At 41.0% G+C, this 12,276-nt stretch overlaps 1 pseudogene; it reads left to right on the forward strand.

Moving 5' to 3' along the window:
• Positions 1–1,392: 1,392 nt before the first annotated feature.
• On the forward strand, positions 1,393–3,260 carry LOC146390076 (uncharacterized; annotated as a pseudogene).
• The last annotated feature ends 9,016 nt before the right edge of the window (positions 3,261–12,276 follow it).

A 12,276-nucleotide genomic window follows, 5' to 3' on the forward strand; every position in this document is an offset into this window, starting at 1 on the left:
TGAATGCACGAGTTGTATAAAGCGCTTTGAGTGGTCAGAGAGAGTAGAGTCTCTCTGACCACTCTTATTCTACAAGATGGCGGATGTAGTAGGTGGTGGGGCAGACGTAGCTCCGGCTTTCAAACAGTCACAATTAAAACCAGAGATGAATAAAACAACTGATGGAAGGGTAATTGTAGAGGATGAACTACTTAATTTCCTTGCTGTAAAAATCAAAACTTTAAGTCAGGATGAAATTGTGTTGTTGGCCACGAACACATTTGAATCCGAGGGGATTGAAGCCTCCAAGAAAGTTTTGTTTGAGCTCTGCCCTACTACCTCACAGCAGTTCGTTGGATATAAAGGACAGCATAAAGACACCAACAATATTAAACTCTGTCTTAAAGTGCTGAATGAGTGTGGGGAGAATATCCCAAGATTTGTCTCTCATCACCTGGATGATTTGCCGCCTATTACATACTTCTGCATGGATGTGTGTTGTCTACTACAGCAAATGGACCAGCTGTGTGCTGAGGTGGGTGCTTTAAAACATGTAGTTAAACTACAGGCGGATGTCTGCGAGCAAGTTATGACCAATGCTGTGGAGGTTGATCAACGTGTGACTGCTCTTGAGTGTCAGTCTGAGGTGCCGGCTGAGCCTGTTACTCTGAATGCTCAGGGGTCGGGGACCGCTTCCCACTTTCCCCTGGGGAAACACGCAGAGGAGCAGTGGGGGAGTTGAAGTAAAGGCGGCCCGCGCAGAAGGCAGGGAGACGGAGCTTTGGCTGCTTCAAGGACTGGGACAAGCACAGTGTCAGCGTTTTGTCCGGAGATGTTGCTATGTGGTCAAGATCGGGCTCCTACGACAGCCTCAGGTCGTTATATGGAAACTACTGCAACAATGGAGGATCCCGTTGAGACAGTGCTTTTTACATGCTCCCCACAATGGAGTAAAGTTGTGAAAAATGGCAAGCATCGTCACAAGCTGGAGAAGGTTAATTCGGGTTCAGGAATGCATGCTGCTACCACTGGACACAATAAGAGGCCTGGACCTGTATCGATTATCGGCACTGGAGCTGTGAGTACAATCAGAACTGTGAAAACTAAATTGGTGAGCGTGTTTGCCACTAAATTTGCCCTGGATGTAGATGCAGAATCTCTTGCTCTGTATTTGAGAGAGAAACTCAAAAGAGATGTGACCTATCAAAAAATTGCTAGTAAACGTAGCAGGTTCGGCTCTTTCAAGGTTACTGCTGAATGTAATGATGTGGGTGAAATGTACAATCCTGAACTCTGGCCTGAAGGGGCTCTGGTCCAGTGTTTTTATGAACCTCGTAAGCCCGGTACGGTGGTGCCAAGCTCAGTGGATCCAGCAGGGGAGATAACTGCGCCTTCTGGTACCAACGTATCAACATGAAGATGTCTATTCAGGTATTATCTTATAACTGTCGTGGTCTACGTTTGGGACAGAGTGCAGGGGATAAAGCTCGACGGATTGTTGTGGACAGTCTGCTTGCAGAATGTGACATTTTATGCTTGCAAGAGAAATGGTTGTCCAAACAGGACCTTGGAAAACTTAACTGTCTAAATGCAAGTTTTTGGGGAGTGGGGGAATCAACAACAGATCTCAGCACAGCTATAGTCAGAGGTAGAATACCTGGAGGGGTTGCTGTGCTTTGGGACAAAAAAATAGACCCTGTGATAAAGCCTATTAGACTGGATGTAGACTGGTGTATTGGTATACAATATACACAGAATAATAGTAGTTTTATCATTCTTAATATTTATACTCCCTATGAATCTTGTCAAAATGAGCAAGAATACCTCAGTAGGCTGGCTTTTATTAATGCGTTTATTCAAGACAACGATACTTACAGCATATATGTTTTGGGTGATTTTAATGCTGATCTCACAGACAGCAGTTCTCAGTTTGCTAACCACTTTTGTGAAGTTAACAATCTTATCCTGTCTACCAAAGTGTTACTGCCTGCAGATAGCTATACATAAGTGAAGCCTGGCATAGTACATCATAGCTGGACCACTATATCTGTACACCTGATGGACATGCAGCTTTAGCAAACATGACTATTAGGTATGAGGTAACTGTGTCAGACCATATACCTTTTGGTTTTACTGCGAATGTGGAACAAATGCCAGCAACAACTGGAAATATTGCTACCAGTGCAAAATTAGACTGGTCAGCATTTGGTGAAGATGATTTCTTAGCTTATCATAGTAATACCGATATACATCTGAACAACATTTCTTTGCCCAAAGAAGCTATTTTGTGCAAGGATGTCAACTGTAAGAATGCTGTGCATAAACATTTACTCTGCTCCATGTGTGATGATATAGTGACTGCTCTGTATGAAAGTGGTACACTGCTTGATAAACAATATAAGCATAAGAAACCTAACATCAGACCTGGCTGGAAAGAACACGTATCCATGTACCATGATGAAGCTCCCATAGCTTATAAATGTTGGGCCATGGCTGGAAGACCTAAACAAGGCCCAGAATTTGAACAGAAAAAATGTACGTATGCCAGATATAAGTACGCTGTTCACTTTATAACTAAAAATGAGCAAATGCTGAGAGCAGATTCTTTGGCCAGGAAAATGCTGTGTAATAATATGGCAGATTTTTGGAAAGAGGTAAAAGCTCTTAATAATTGTAAACCATCTCTACCATCAACTGTTGAAGGTGTTTCTGGGGCAGATAACATTGCAGCATTGCGGTGACAGCATTACAGTGCGTTGTTTAACTGTATAAAAAGTGAACCATATGAGGACAATTCTGACATGAGTAATGACACAATAAGTGTAAGGACACATGAAGTATATGAAGCCATTCATAGGTTGTCTGATAATAAATCCTCTGGTTTGGATCACATCACTGCAGAACATTTAAAACATGCTAGTTTAAGGCTAGCTCCTCTTCTAGCACTCTGTTTCACTGGGTTTATGATTCATGGCATATTACCAGACTCAATGCTGTGTATTTTATTGGTACCAGTTATGAAGGACAAAGCTGCAAAAGTGAGCTGTCTGGATAATTATAGGCCGATTGCACTAGCCAGTATTTTATCTAAGGTGTTAGAAAGAATCTTGTTTGACAGAGTTAGTGTGTTCATCTCTTCTCTGGATAATCAGTTTGGCTTCAAACTAAAGCACGGCACTGACATGTGCATATATGCACTCAAGGAAATAGTTAGTTTGTATAGGGCTAAAAATTCATCTGTCCTCATGTGTTTCATTGATGCCTCGAGTTTGATTGAGTGAACCACAGAAAACTTTTTGATAAACTGAAGAGACGGGGAGTTCCTCAATACATCGTGAGGATTCTCTCTTACTAGTACGCTCATCAGAACATGCAGGCTAAATGGGGAAGCAGTATTTCTGCCCCCTTTGGTGTCAGCAATGGTGTTAGACAGGGTGGGATTTTGTCTCCAATTTTATTTAATCTATATGTTGATGATTTGTCCATACAGCTGAAAGCCTGTAACACTGGGGGTATATTAGGTAAAACATTGATAAATCATCTTATGTATGCAGATGACCTGGTTGTTTTTAGTCCAAGACAACGGTACAGACAACGGTGTAAGCTCTATGTGCAGGCAAATACTATTGCACGTAAATTCAGCTTTTGTTCACTTCCAGTTAAAGTGGCTTTGTTTAATGCGTATTGCACACTGCTGTATACTGCCCCCTTGTGGTCATTCTACAAACAATGTAGCATGCAGAAGCTGCGTGTTGCATATAATGATGCGATGAGAATCCTTTGCAGGATACCTAGAAGGGGTAGTGCCAGCCAGATGTTTGTAGCTGTGGGTGTTTGGACTTTTAAAGCACTTTTAAGAAAGTTAATGTTAAATTTTAGAGAACGACTGGATGGCTCAAGTAAAAGTATAATTTTTGCACTCACAGATCTGACAGTGAGTGGTTCCCGTTACTCATTCAGTCTGAGAAAGCACTGGTTGAAGTGTTTGTGTATTTATTGATTTCCTTTAAGTAATTGTGTTTTATGTATATTATGGTTTTATATCTTTACATATGCTTTATTTATTTTTATATGTATGTATGTACATGTATACACACGTGTGTGTGTGTATGTATATATGTGTGTGTGTATATATATATATATATATATATATATATATATATATACACACACACACACACACACGAACGTGTGCGACGTTCGTTGTAACAGCTGTGTGCAGATCAACAATGGATAATGTATCGAGTGTGGGAGAGCAAATGACCATGCAGCATTTAAACCATCGCACTGCACTCTGTCCTCTCACACCTGGACAACAACAACACATATGCCAGAATGCTGTTTATAGACTTCAGTTCAGCATTCAATACAATCCACCCCTCACAACTCATCAGGAAACTGACAGACCTGGGCATCGGTTCCCTCATCTGCAAATGGTTACTGGACTTCCTGACCAACCGCCCCCAACATGTCCGGCTGGATAACCACTGCTCATCTACCATCACAATGAACACCGGTGTACCACAAGGCTGTGTGATGAGCCCTTTCCTCTACTCCCTCTTCACCCACGACTGCAGACCGGCTGATGGTTCCAACACCATCATTAAGTTTGCAGATAATACCACGGTGATTGGCCTCATCAGTGACAACGATGAGGCCGCCTACAGGGAGGAGGTGGATCGTCTGGCTGAGTGGTGCGACACAAACAACCTGCTGCTTAACACCGAGAAGACCAAGGAGCTCATCGTGGACTACAGGAGGAATGCTGACCCACATCCACCCATCCACATTAAGGGGACGGCTGTGGAGCGTGTGAGCAGCTTCAAGTTCCTGGGAGTCCACATCTCCGAGGATCTCATCTGGACGACCAACTGCTCCAAGCTGGTCAAGAAGGCTCACCAGCGCCTCTTCTTCTTGAGGACTCTGAGGAAGAACCACCTGTCCTCAGACATCCTGGTGAACTTCTATCGCTGCACCATCGAGAGCATCCTGACCAACTGTATAACAGTCTGGCACGGGAACTGCTCTGCCTCGGACCAGAAGGCGTTGCAGAGGGTCGTGAAAACTGCCCAGCGCATCGCCGGAGCACCACTTCCTGCCATAAAAGACATCTACAGGAAGCGGTGTCTGAAAAGGGCTGGGAAAATCATCAAAGACCCCAGTCACCCATCACATGGACTCTTCACCCTCCTGCCCTCTGGGAGGCGCTACAGGAGCCTCCGGACTAAGACCACCAGGTACCGGAACAGCTTCTTCCCCACAGCTGTCAGACTCCTGAACTCTGCCTCCTGACATCTGACCCACGTTAAACTCATGGACTGAACATACACACACACACACACACACACACACACACACACACAATGGACAACTGTACCCTCAAACACACAATAATAACATGGACTGAACCACCACTCACAACCACTAGCACTTTATATAGATACTGTAGAAATTATCCACACCCTCACTTATCTTAACTGCACTACTGTATAGCTCTGTGTAAATAATCATTCTGTACATACGATAATTTTTAACCCTACAACTGTTTACAACTTGCATAGTTCCCATTTCTGTATAACTGTATATCTCAGATTTCTGTAAAGTTATTTATTTCATATTCTGTATAGTTTTTCATATTTATATCCTGTTCATAGCCTGTACATAGCTTGTACTCACTACAGCCTGTACATACCTATAGTTATAGAATATTCACAACATACTTCATACCGTGTACATTATAACATACCATAATAGACCCATTTCTGTAATATACTTACATATCTATATTATTGCTAATATATATTGTAATATATCTATATCACTAAAGCACTTCTGGATGGATGCAAACTGCATTTCGTTGCCCTGTACCTGTGCATGTGCAATGACAATAAAGTTGAATTCTATTCTATTCTAAAGCGTGGAAGTACTGACCTTACAGCTGTGTTGAGTTAATTAATCCCTTTCTGCAGAGAAAATGTCTCTCTGGCTTGTGTCTCACTTTAAGAGATTTTTGCACTTTTGTAAATGAGACTACATTTCTCTGATTGCATGGTTGTAATCATGCACAATGCGTGTGAGTATAAGCATATTTTTCAAGGAATAACAAAGTGACAAACTGAATGACCCCCCTCTCAAAGTTGCCCGTCCATTTCATCTAGTCTGAGGCTATAATCTATTAAGTGTGTCAAACCAACCAAACTGCCAGCTTAGGTCATGCCATCACAAGACACGGGAGGGTGTTTTCAATTTTTGACTGACTGAATTCCCCACCACAGTCTCCCAATGTCTCTGTGAATCCAAAAGTGCTCCTGAATTTTTTGACCATGGGCTCTTTTTCCCAATCTAATTTCTCTATTCAGTTTGGTACGTGCAATCCTGAGGGCTGCTGCATCACCTCTTCTCAGGATTGCAAAAGTGGGAGAGAAACATCTTCACATTGGCCTGCTTTTAAGTCTCCAATGATGAATACTCTCTCCGGCTCTGTTTTTTCAGATCACTGATGTAGTGACAGAGTGTCCAGGATTGCCTTTGTATCTGTGTCAGAGGCAATGTAAACAGCAGTGATGGTGAAGACAGAAATTACCCTTAGGATAAAGAAAGGATGGCATTTAACTTTCAGAGAGCTTGTCCTTTGGTGCAACAGTGGAATGATGGTGTGAAAATGATGTTCACCCCGACTCGTGTTGCAGGTTTTCCGGTACTTACCCAAGAATGCTTGGTTGCACCCATCCTTTAGCAAGTCGTTCAGCATGCCATACCATGAAAACTGTAACATAAGGCAAGAACTGAACTGATAATGTGCCTATGCTAGGAACTCGTGCACTCTCACGCTGCAGTATTGTTTGGTCTCTGATTTCCATCTATACATTTGTGCTTGCTAAGCAATGTGATGATTTCATAATGTCATCCATCAGTACAGTTTTATTGCAGTTTTTACAGCGGCACAAGCATCTGACCCAGCAGCTTTCTCACCATGCTGCAACATGTAATTTAAGTCATTTCAAAGACACTCACTAGTAGATCAGGGCGATATGACCAAAAATATTTATCACAATATACATTTGAAAATTTGCGATAACGATATAACTGACGATATAATTGACACTGGACAAAATACTTTACAACTCCACAACTTTATTAGTGCAAAAAAAAAAAAACATCAATGTATTTTCACTTAAACAAGCAGCTGTTTTTTATGTGCATTAAAGTTATATAAAAATTTACAGTGCAAATTCAAAAGGCATTTCCAGTGGAAATTGGCCGACATATCCTCAGCATAACCATGTATAATATCCACAAACCTTAAAAAGAGGTTATACACACACAATACGGTAATATTATGTTGAAGCACAGTACGTATCACTCCGCGAGGCTCCTGCCTACGACAGCCATAATGCTCCAACAATCCATCAAGCGGTGCGGCTTCGTAGCTTAGCAAAGTCGCACTGAAACATTTGACAGATTTTCGAGCGCCGTGTACCACATAAAATCGTTTCGCGGTCAGTAAACACAACCAGAATTCATACATAAGGCACACGGGATTATAAGGGGCACTGTCGATTTTCAGAAAAATCAAAGGATTGATTTTAAGTGTACTGTATTTTCCAAACAACACGGTAATAACGACGGCCCGCTAGCATGCTCTACCAAAAATAGTGCTTTGTTGTGTGTCTGACGGACGAAAGCTAAACCAGTTCCACACCACTGAAGTTGCAGCATTTTTACAAACCAAATCTGGTTCATCCGTTTCATTTAACGCTCCACTTTTGCTCGTCTCATTCTGCGTCTCCGCCATGTGCGTATGTAAACAAAGGCACTGCGCATGCACGTTTTACCCATATTCTATCGCGATATTTCATTTTCCTATCGTTGCCCAACATTACACCAGCATTACCGTGAACGGTATGATATAGCCCAGCCCTACTCAGTAGGTGTTTGCACTTTATTTAACAAAATTCCACGACACCATCAAACACCCAAGATGGAGCTGCCTACTAAATGACACACTAGACACAGATCCACACTGTGCTACAAAACAATATTAGTCCATGTTCACTGGTAATAGTAATTATGTGATGACTAGACCTTTATAATAGCAACCCTTCCATATTACACACTGTTGACATTGCTCACCTTTAATCCCATGTGCAGATGTGACAGACAAATGAAACATAACCACATGGAAACGTTTTGGGTTTATAAATAATTTGATTTATAGTGCTCTGCTTTCATTTACATTTGACATATACTGAAGGTTAGAAGGACACTTTGATGCATTTACACGTTGACACTGTTTTTAGTCTCCTGCACCTTGTTCAAGTTTCAACTTTAGTATTGGCAAAAAAATCACTGGTGGAATATTTCACTCACACCTTATCTGGATGTTTGCAGTTGAAGTGCAAGATTCCCATATATCTCTTTCAATTAGCACCTCAGGTGAAAACAGGCTGCTGTTGTTTGACATGCGAAGAAAAGATAAACAACAGCTCATGAATCTGAGCTAAAGCTCCCGATACAAGTCTCACAGCTACACTCACAGCAAAACATGAACTACACCCGTCTTTGAGTAACACCAGTGCACTTTTTTATATAAATATATAAAGACTAACCCCTTAATAAAATTAAGCATTTTAGTTATAAAATCAGATAAGTTGACCTTTATTTTGCTATCAGTCAGCAAATTTCACATTATTATAGCAGCAGTGTGGATAGTGCAGGTATGAATAGAAAATTTTCTTGTGAAGTATCCTTTCTAATTTTGAGCCTCTCCTTTTTTGTGTAGGTAGGTTTGTTGTAAAGAAAAAAATTATTCTGACATTTTACCTGATATCTTGTTTTGCAGTCATTTCAAGGGATTCATTGTGGGACAGTAACATACAACAGTTAGTTTAAACCAGTGATTCTCAATGATACATATGGGATCCATTGTTTTCACTCCTCCTCCTGGGAGTCCAACGATACAGGCCTCACCATCTGAAGGTAAAGGTACAGATCTCTTGAGGAGCCCTGGTGGCACTTTCTCTTGGTTAAGTCCTAAGTAGTCCTGATTTTGAACTGGAATTAAAACAGGACTACATCCTGTTTTAATTCCGGATCATTTCTGGGTCTGGTTGAATTGGGGTTTAGTCCCTGTGTTTCGATACAACCCCGACTTTGTTCTGCCTTGCTGCTTAATTAAAAAACTAGTTTAAGGTGTCCTGCATATGTGATATATATTTTTCCCTATAAGAAGTCATTCTTTTTTGAACAAAACTCAAAACAGAGCCTATTAATCTTTCAGTCATTTCTACCCTCACTTAATTTTCTTTCGCTGCTCAGCTCTCACACAGTGGCTCAGTTATGCTCCAATCCCTCCATATTGTGGCCAATCACATGCGAGGATTTCGGATAATATCATTATGTGAAAAACAGAGAGGGTGATGGACGCGACAGTCAAGTGAAGCGTGCGTCTGTCCTCTCAGTAAGTGAGTGAGACAGTAGACAGCAGTGAGTAGGGCTGTGCGAAAGCAAAAACACATAAATATGCCTGACACCCGTAAACGAAGCAGCATCTGGCTGCAGTTTAAAGATTTTTTTGCTTCGGTCTCGTCTCGACTTGGTCTTGTCTTGGTCTCGGTTTAGGCGGTCTTGACTACAAGTCTAGTTATTACAGCAGTGAACTTGAGCACTGTGTCAAATACTGAGCTTCAGTAAAGATTCAAGTTGCAGTTATTTATATTTCCTGTCACCTTAAATCTTCACTCAAAGACAAGTATCTTTGACAGTGTGTATATATAGATGTATTATATATAAGAGACAAATATTGTTAATTTAATATGTTGGCATTACTAAATTTGGCTCAATGTTTACATATACGTATAAAAAGCAAATGTACAAGCTGTGAAAACTGTGTCTGATAGAATGAAGAGTAGACTGATATATTAAATATTCCTTTATTGGGTGAGAAAATCAGACCATGTCATAACTGCTTTAAGTCATACAGAATAGATATCAGAGCCTTAAACAGGCTGACTTCTGCTAAATGGGTCAAACTGGGCAGAAAGTATCCAAACACATAACATCCTTATAGAATATGATGTAACACTATAGATCAACTTACCTCAGAATATATAAAGCATATAAACAATTACAGCAATATGATGCAACAAACACAGCAGTGCTACTAATCCAAAATACTCAAAGCTTCATAGAACTGAAACAAACATTTATTTTTAGGTCCATTCTGCTGCTGATACATACTTTAGGTTTCTGAATATTAAACTTGTTGCTGCCTTTCATAGTGTGTAACTTGAAGGCCCTGAGTACTTTCTCCCACACTGAAAACACTGGAATGATAAAATTATTTGAACATTACCTAATAAGACTGATTCAGGACAGACAATTAGTTATGTTAAACGTTCCTAGCAGTCCTTCACAAACAGGGAACAGTCTGTCTATTCTCTCCATCTGTCAGCTGCTGCTGGCTCTTCCTCCTCCTCTTCCTCACACACTGCTGAGTTTGTCCTGGTGGATCATCAGGGGTGCAAAGCCTCACAGATGATGTGCAGCAGTGGGTCCCTCAGTCTGTCCTCACTCTGGACACTTGCAGTCGTCACACATGGAAATCAAATGTGTGATAAGCTGCAGGATTCAAACACAAATGTAACTTATAAATACATGTTCATACTTTTATTACACAATCAGAGAGAAAGAAACAGAGAGAGAGTGCAGGACAGATAGACAGGTGACAGTCTCAGGTGTACACACTGCTACAAAACAGCACAAGAGAAGGAGGATTTAGTGTTTGTCAGGATCCTGGGTCTCCTGACCCAGCGTTTTTAGTTCTTTGTGATTCTTGTATTTTGTACTTGTGTGATTTATTCTATGGTTTCTAGTTTTGATCCCTTGCCCTCCATGTTTCTCTGTGCCCCCTCTGTTCTGTGTAAGTCTGTGTCTTTGCATGTTTGAGCTTCTTGTTTTCTGTCACTCTGTATTGTGAATTTTGTTCTCATGGTTGGTCTTTTGTTACTCCCTCAAGTCTAGTTTCTTGTGTTCCAAGCTTAGTATTTCCCTCTGTGTATTTTGGTTCTTAGAGTCCTCTGCCTTATGGTTTATGTCTCTGTGTTTCTTAGTTGCTGTCTCCACCGTGTCAAGTTCATGTCTCTGTGTTATAGTTCCTGTTTTACTTTGAAGGTCCGTGTCTTATGTTGGCCTTCATTTCTGTACTGAACAGTCATTTCAAGAGTAGTTAGTAAGAAACAATTAGCTAATGTTGTTACCACAGTGAGATGACTAAAATCATCTCACTGTGGTAATGTAAATATAATATGGCCAATATTATAGTGTTGTCAGATTATTATGATATTATTATAATATATATCATAATATTATTAGTATGATATATATGTATATGTGTGTAAAGGCTTTACAACCAAGTTAACGCTGAAAGTACAAACATCACTAATGTCACATAACTTTGCCGACATGTGGCCAACAGCAATATTTTTTATTGTTCTTCGTTATTAAACATTCGCACATAAATAAGTGACATCATATTCAGTACTTTTGACAGTTCACTCTTCGGCCGCTCCCTTCTGCCGTATTTTGCGGCAAAATTATCCACACCCACTTCCGCGCTATGAATTGTGGGATATATGGGACCACGAAGCGTGCACCGGACCACGCTTGATATTTGGGGAAATCGACGGTGCATTTGAAGTACACTTCGAATTGGGACAGCCATCGTCGCGTGGCGGTGACGTAATCACACTTAAAATGCGTACTTCAAGCGTGCAGACCCTGAATTGGGACACAGCCCTCGTGTGCCTCTCTGTCAAGTGTAAGTTTATATTTTCCCAGTTTAGTTTTGTATGCTTTTCCCGTGCCAGCAATTGAAGCTGAGTTTTTTGAGTTCATCCCTTGAGTCTGAGTGCCTGCATCTTGGGTCCTACTCCTGCCTGCCACACAACGATTCATGACAGAGTTTGTGTTATTACGAGTGCTAAACAAATGAAAATCATACATGATTCCAAACATTTTTTACAAATAAATAACTGAAAAGTGGGGTGTGCGTAATTATTCAGCCCCCTGAGTCAATACTTTGTAGAACCACCTTTTGCTTTTGATGGGACGATGGATGGAGCCAAATACAGGGCAATCTTGGAAGAAAACCTCTTGGAGTCTGCAAAAGACTTGAGACTGGGGCGGAGGTTCACCTTCCAGCAGGACAACGACCCTAAACATAAAGCCAGGGCAACACTGGAATGGTTTAAAACAAAACATATCCATGTGTTAGAATGGCCCAGTCAAAGCCAATCG

The sequence above is a fragment of the Perissodus microlepis genome, chromosome 3 (assembly GCF_051167445.1).
Source record: "Perissodus microlepis isolate ML-2025 ecotype Zambia chromosome 3, ASM5116744v1, whole genome shotgun sequence".
Lineage (NCBI taxonomy): Eukaryota > Metazoa > Chordata > Actinopteri > Cichliformes > Cichlidae > Perissodus > Perissodus microlepis.